The following is a 6,661-nucleotide window of genomic DNA, read 5'->3' as shown; positions in this document are numbered from 1 at the left end:
TTCACCAAAATATTCCAAAACCCTCTCTACCGAGATCCAAACTTGGGCAACTTTACATTGCCAAGTGTCTCCAATTATTCTCAAACTTTGGGGACATGTTATCATCATCTTATAATGCATCCATACCAAGTGGTGCATCAAGAAGAAAAATTCACTTGTCCAAATCACCTCATAATCCCTTCTCCTGAATTCTAGAATTTGGAATATTTGCATTGCCAAGTTTCTCCAATTGGACCCAAACTTTTTGGGTATGCTCTAATGCCCAAATAATTCAACAACACAAAGTGGTGCATTTAGGAGAATTATTAAGCATGACCAGATCTAGGAAGACCCATTCCTGTCCATTTCTATGGTTTATAAAGTTTACACTAGAAACTTTCATCACCAAATCCCAAATTTGGTGATCAACCTCATTTTCACTTAACATTTGATCCTGTTAAATATTAGGGCAAGTAGATTCCATTTACTTACCCAAAGCTACATCAAACACCTTCTGGTAATTTGATAAAAACACCTGTTTTAAACCATTTATTATTCTCCATGGTCTCAAAATTTTACGAGACCTCATCCAAGTTACCCCTCACATTCAGTAACCTTTGCATGACCATCGCTCAATTATGGGAGGGGTAGAACCTCCATTTACCCCCTCCGGACAAAAACTTCTTTACCTCCAGTTTCATTCTCCCCTAAGGCACCTCTAGAGCACCCCTTGTCCATTTGCACCTTATTTGCACCTCTTAGATTCCCCAAGATACTAGAGGTCATGTTAGGACACGCCATGGAAGCAAATTACATGTCGTGGCATATGCCAAAAGGGCGCTCGAGAGCGTGCTATGGTGCCTTTGCGCATTGTAGCCGGTGCCCAATCCCTTCCCCCCGACAACCTCACGCCTCCCCAGCACGCCTGCCAGAGCCCCTCACCCTGCATGACACGGCTAGTTTTTGCCCCCTCCTCTCTGTCACTCCTCTTGCCTCACTCACACACGCGCCTGGCCGCTCAAGCTGGCTAACCCCAAGCCTACACGCATGAGACCTCTGACCTTGCTCCACTCCCCTCTCACCTCCCTCGCACGTGAACCAACCCCACAAGCACCCCGACTCAGCCTCTCCTTCTCATGTGGCCTCTAGTAGAACCCCATACCACGGCCATGGGATCCGGCCACGGTGCTCCGGCGCCAGACTATAAGGGGCGCTCTCGAGGCCCCCTCACTACTTTCCTCTGTTCCCAGCAAGCCAAATCGCCCCCTGCTCCACCCAATCTTTCCTGGAGCTCCCGGTGCTCGGAATCGAGCCGAGAACTGCCACCTCTGGTCGTCGGCTTTCACGGGGTGAGTACCTTCTCCGCCGCTTCTCTTCCCCAATATGGGACCTGCTTAGCCCCTTGATCCCTTTACCCTCCTCATGTGTGCCGTTTTGCAAGCCCAAGCGATTCGTTCGAGCTCCTCCCCACACCCTACACCGTGGTTGCTTGTCACCAGCGATACCATGCTCTCCGGCAAGCAACTCCGGCACCGACGGAATGACAACTCAACCTCGAGCTTGCCGGTGCCCCCCTTTCGCCCCGCCATGCCTATGGCGTCGTCGGTGAGCTCTTCCCCCCGATCTGGCCAAAGGAGGGAGATGATATGTGCCCCCACCTATGATCCCCTCCACTCCCTCTGTTTTCACTGTCTGAAACGTGCACCCCTTCGCCCGTGGGTCGGCTCGGTTGGCGCCAGTCTCAGCCCACAACAAACAATGCATTTTTTCAATTCTAGAATATTGCAAAAAAGCCATAGATTTAAACATTGGCCCAAGTTAAATGATTGCAACTACAATATTCCTCTAAAATCCCTACTATTTAAAGGAACAATTTCCATAATTTTTCACCACAATATTTTTCCCTATGCAAATTTAAATTGAAATCCCAGCCACCCAAAGCTGCTTTGTAAAATTACTAGAGCATGCAAATTAACTCCAAATGGAGTGATTCTAATTTCTAGATGTTCTAAATATTACGACCTATTTAAATAGCCTTAGTCAACATCTTTCATATGACTTATTCTGCTTGGTCCAAATAAATAGCTTCCTTTACCATTTTTTACATAATAGAAAATCCCTACAATATTCATCCCAATGCCAAATCCAATGAAACCACTTCCTAAATGTTTCTAAAATCACGTATTCTTTAATAGGTGCATCCACTCATTTTTATATAAATATTTTCTATATACTTCTCATAAAATCAATTATCCCTCCATTTTTACCTTTTAAAATTCCTTGTTGATCCAACTCAAGTAGTACCACTCTAGGTATATTTCTTGTGACCAGAGGTATCCTAGAAAAACAAAACTCTTATTTTAGAAGACTTTTATTCCTCTGCTTGTTGTGTTGTTTATTGTGGGTGTTTCTGACGATAGTTGGCGAAGTAGACGGAGTGCTCAGAGTTGGAGTAGAAGCTTATGAAGACCTCGAAGACTTTGCTGAACCAGGCAAGCAACCCCTTGACCATGAGTTGAAACCTTTTTATGCATGTCATATGGCACTTTTCTTATTTGCATATGAATCATGCTTGCATCGATCACCACATTAGTGGGTTGTCTCCGTTAACTCCTCGTTGATACTTGTACTGAGCATGACCCTACCTTCCTATGAGGGTTGTGCGGGTGGAAAGTAGTTGGGATGCAAGTAGTTGCTACGCTAATGGGTTGGGAATATGCATGGTATCACAAAAGAAATTATTTCAAAGACTTTTTGAAAACTTCCTCGGGTGCCACTAATGCCCGAGGGAGATGATGTGGATCTAGGTAACCACTTGAGAAAGAAGTGGTGTACCGAGGCAAATGAGTGTGTGGTTTTGAAACAACTTAGATTTAAGATTTGTCGACCGTTCCAACCTTACATGTACAACCATAATACGCCTTATGAGATGGGCCCCTCTTTATTACTGTGGTCGGTACTTGCTGAGAGCCTGCATTACTAGTAGCAGACACTCTCAATATGGGATCATACCGAAAAGGACAACCTTGGGCTGTTCTTACAGATATCAGGCACGCCAATGCATGCCCTCATGGATGATACTTGTGATGTACATCACGAGGGATGGCACCAACAAGTGGATTCTTTGTTAGTATCTTCATGGTAAAGGAATTGTTCGGGTACTTACCTCGGGTACGAAAAATACCGTGAGTCGTGGATTGACATGGAAGTTTCCCGAATCTTGTGGGAAAGTGTGCAACACCGCAGAGTGTAAAACCATTTGAATAGCCATGTCCGCGGTCAAGGATAGTTGGGTGGTGCTGTTAAACTATGTCCAAGTGTTTTCAAAAACTTGGTGTGTGTATGTGTGTGTGTGTGTGTATGTGAACGATGATACTTGAGCCAAGTCAGAGGACTTGACATGATAAATGAAGTTGAGATGTTCAACCCCTACTTATGATGACATCTGTAACTTGTTCATGTGGATATGTGCAATCCCATGATGCATGTTTTTACAAGTTGATTGAGCATGTCACTGTATTAAAAACTAGCTTTCTGCAACTTACCTACTTAGTGCTATATCACACATTTCTATTGACTCGTTACAAACATAATTTGCTTGCTAGTACATTCAAAGTACTCATTGGCTTGCCATTGATTATTTTATTCGACAAGCATGAGAGAACATGATATTATGAAGAATATCTTGGTGGCGTACATGCGAGCTAGCATGCTTCCCAGTCATAATGCGTGTAGGGTAAAGGCATATGGCATGGGTTCACGCTATCGATGAATTTGTTTTCTATTGCAAATATACGAAGACTTGGCTGTAAAGGCCATATTTGAGAAAAACGGTCCGTAAAGGATGTAAGTCTCTTGTTATTCAATTTATGTGTGTTCAGTGAGCATTGATCTCTGGAGTCACTGTGCACGTACATTCGGTGATCACGACTTATGACTCAGGGTCCCCACAATGTGTCCTAACATGGAGAGACAAGTCTTGGTTTCCAGGAGTCCAGATACAAGTTGGAGAACCCCAACTTTGATGACATGGAGGACTTAGAGTAGAACTACGACTACAGGTATATATAACCCAGAATCCCTTGTAACCCCTGGGACAGGTAGTCCCTAGGTCATCAGAAGGATAGGTTTTAGACAAACAAGTGTGAAGACATATGTTTTGAGGACTCTTAGGACAAATGTTTTGGGAGGTCTCGAGACAGATGTTTCCATAGCTCTCGAGAAAGAGCCATTGAAATAGCGCCCTTGTAAGTGAGACCATGCTCATCTATAGAAATCAAGTGAGATGTAGGATTTTACCTCCATCATGAGAGGCCAAACATGGGTAAAACTCACATCTCTCAATTCCGACCAACCCCATTCAAGCTACCATTTAGTTGCGATGGATCCTAGACTTAGTACTTGCATGAGGAAATCTCTTGCGACAAAACCATGACATAACAGGTGGTAGGCTGGTAGCGGAACATGATTAGGGAGGAGAGACCGCAAGAGTAGTGCAGTGGGGAGCTCGGGCATCCTTATATGGCAAGGCCGAGGCTCACCATGGATGAAGTCCACAAACGTCCATGGACAGCTCAGGTGGCCAAAGGAAGGATAAGGTGATGCTTTGTGATACTCGTGCAGGTGGCCTGGCCGCGGGGAAGGGGGAGAGAGTTAGGCGAGGCTCTGGTGCCCGTGTGTATGAGGACAAGCACTAGCCGAACCGGGCGGTTATGGACACGCCCGGGAGGGTTGATGTATAGACGGATAAGAGGATGACCGTGTAGCATCTTGCAGATGTTGAGGTGGTATCGGGCGACACGGTCATGCCTCCTTGGGCTGTTGGGAGCCTTGGGATGCTCGAGCAACAGTGTAATTGGACACTATGACACGCTTTAGAGCATGCCTTTGGCATGCCATGGCGTTGCCTTTGACTTTTTGGGTGTGGCCACTTGTTCCTATTAGTGCGATGGTGTGTCAACAAGGTAGGCAGAGTCCTTGGATGCTGTGGGAATTCTCCAGGAGAGAGGGGAGTTTGAGAAAGGTGAAAAATTTCTGTCCAAGTGAGAAGCTTGGTGTTTTACGCCACTCAATCATTGATCCTTGGCCTCGGTGAGTTTCTAGAGGTAGAATGGTACTAGGAGAGACTTTGGTAAAATTCCCAGCTCAAGGAGAACAAGGGAGGTGGTGAAAATTGGGAAGTCACCAGAAGGTGTTTGTCATTTATTTGTGCTAGTTAACTTGTTCGCCTCACCATGAGATTCGACAAGAGGTAATCTTAGAAACAATAGTAATTGTGGTAAAAATTGCAGCTCAATTGGAGAAACATGCTAATGCAACTTTTCCAAACCCTACAAATCAACAGAAACAAATTTGAATAGATTTGAGCAAGTTGCACTGTTCTACATGATGCACCACTTGGTGTAAATGAACGAATAGGTTTTTTTAACATGGACGCCAATTTTGAGCTCATATGGTGATTCTTCATAATGTAAAGTTGTTCAAACTTGAAAATGGACAGAAAGGGTTTTGGGGTATTTTGATGAACCAAACGGATTTCGATTGGGATGAAACTTGGCAAGATCATCATTTGAGGCATACTAGACTTCCTGGAATTTTCCTGCATTTATGTGACAATATTTCATATAGAAATACTTAAATACTTGAAATATCCAGAAAGGGTTTTGGAGGAGTTTTACCAATATTTTGAACATGTGCATGTGTGGAAAATCATATATACAGAAAATATATGTCAATCGAGCTTCCCTAAAATTTCTCAAATATTTTTGAGACATTAAAGTAATTTCCACTCTAAAAGACCCAGTCTGGATTGAGGAAAAATATATTTAAATAAAATAAAAAAACATTTAAAATAATATTTTTGTGGTTTTGGGACGTTTTATAGACATTAGGTTCCAAATAGAATCTTTGAACTAATTCATACATCCTAATTTCAGGACTTGTAGTGCAAGCCTTCTTAGGGGTTTTTGAAAACCTAAATTGAATAAATGTGTTTTGGCCAAAATATATTTGTATAAAATTATTTTTATAACCTATACACCTGGAATGATCATTGGACAAGTAGTTGGACCAAGGAGATGTGTTTTGATAGTTGGAGAATTTTTATGATTTAGGAGCACACTCAAACAAGCAAGCAAATAACAATCAATTCAAGCATCACATGCACACCAAAAGTTTTTGTTGGTCCAAATTTGAGATTTATGAAATCATAGTGACATTACACAAAACACATGAGCTACCACCCTCACAAGAATCTTGTCCATGAGATTCCTGTCGGGCCCCTCAGATCGGGGGTGCCTCGGCCCGTCGGCCAGGCGCGACAAGGCCGTTCTGGCTCGGCTCAGCCTGTGAGTGAGCTAAACCAGGAAGACCCTTGCGAGGGTCCGAGCCTCGCGAGGGTCCGAGCCTCACAAGGGAAGCATCTGAGGATCATCGTCATGGACAACAAGAGGGCGCACATTGTGGGGGCGCGCCTCGAGGCTACCCACCAAATGTCCCCTTTCAAAATGGCCGTTGTGGCAACCCTTCCCGCCAATATTTTCGTGCGGAAGAAGACCAAGGCCAATATAAAAGGGAGGCCCGGCCTCCATAGTGGGTATCCAACCCCCATCGTCTCCACTATGGAAGAACCCATCTTTGTACCCGTCTTCCCCTCAGGCAATCTCAAAACAAGCAGGAGTAG

General features: G+C 44.1%; 1 long non-coding RNA gene across 1 annotated transcript; it reads left to right on the top strand.

Annotated features, from left to right (window-relative positions):
* Positions 1-928: 928 nt before the first annotated feature.
* LOC123428836 lies at positions 929-3,411 on the top strand. Its single transcript, XR_006622601.1, has 3 exons — positions 929-1,328; positions 1,421-1,584; positions 2,400-3,411. It is a non-coding gene; the product is annotated as an uncharacterized LOC123428836 (long non-coding RNA).
* The last annotated feature ends 3,250 nt before the right edge of the window (positions 3,412-6,661 follow it).

Source organism: Hordeum vulgare, chromosome 1H, assembly GCF_904849725.1.
Source record: "Hordeum vulgare subsp. vulgare chromosome 1H, MorexV3_pseudomolecules_assembly, whole genome shotgun sequence".
NCBI lineage: Eukaryota > Viridiplantae > Streptophyta > Magnoliopsida > Poales > Poaceae > Hordeum > Hordeum vulgare.
Note: the sequence above shows the minus strand (reverse complement) of the source record. Positions and strands in the feature narration are given on the sequence as shown.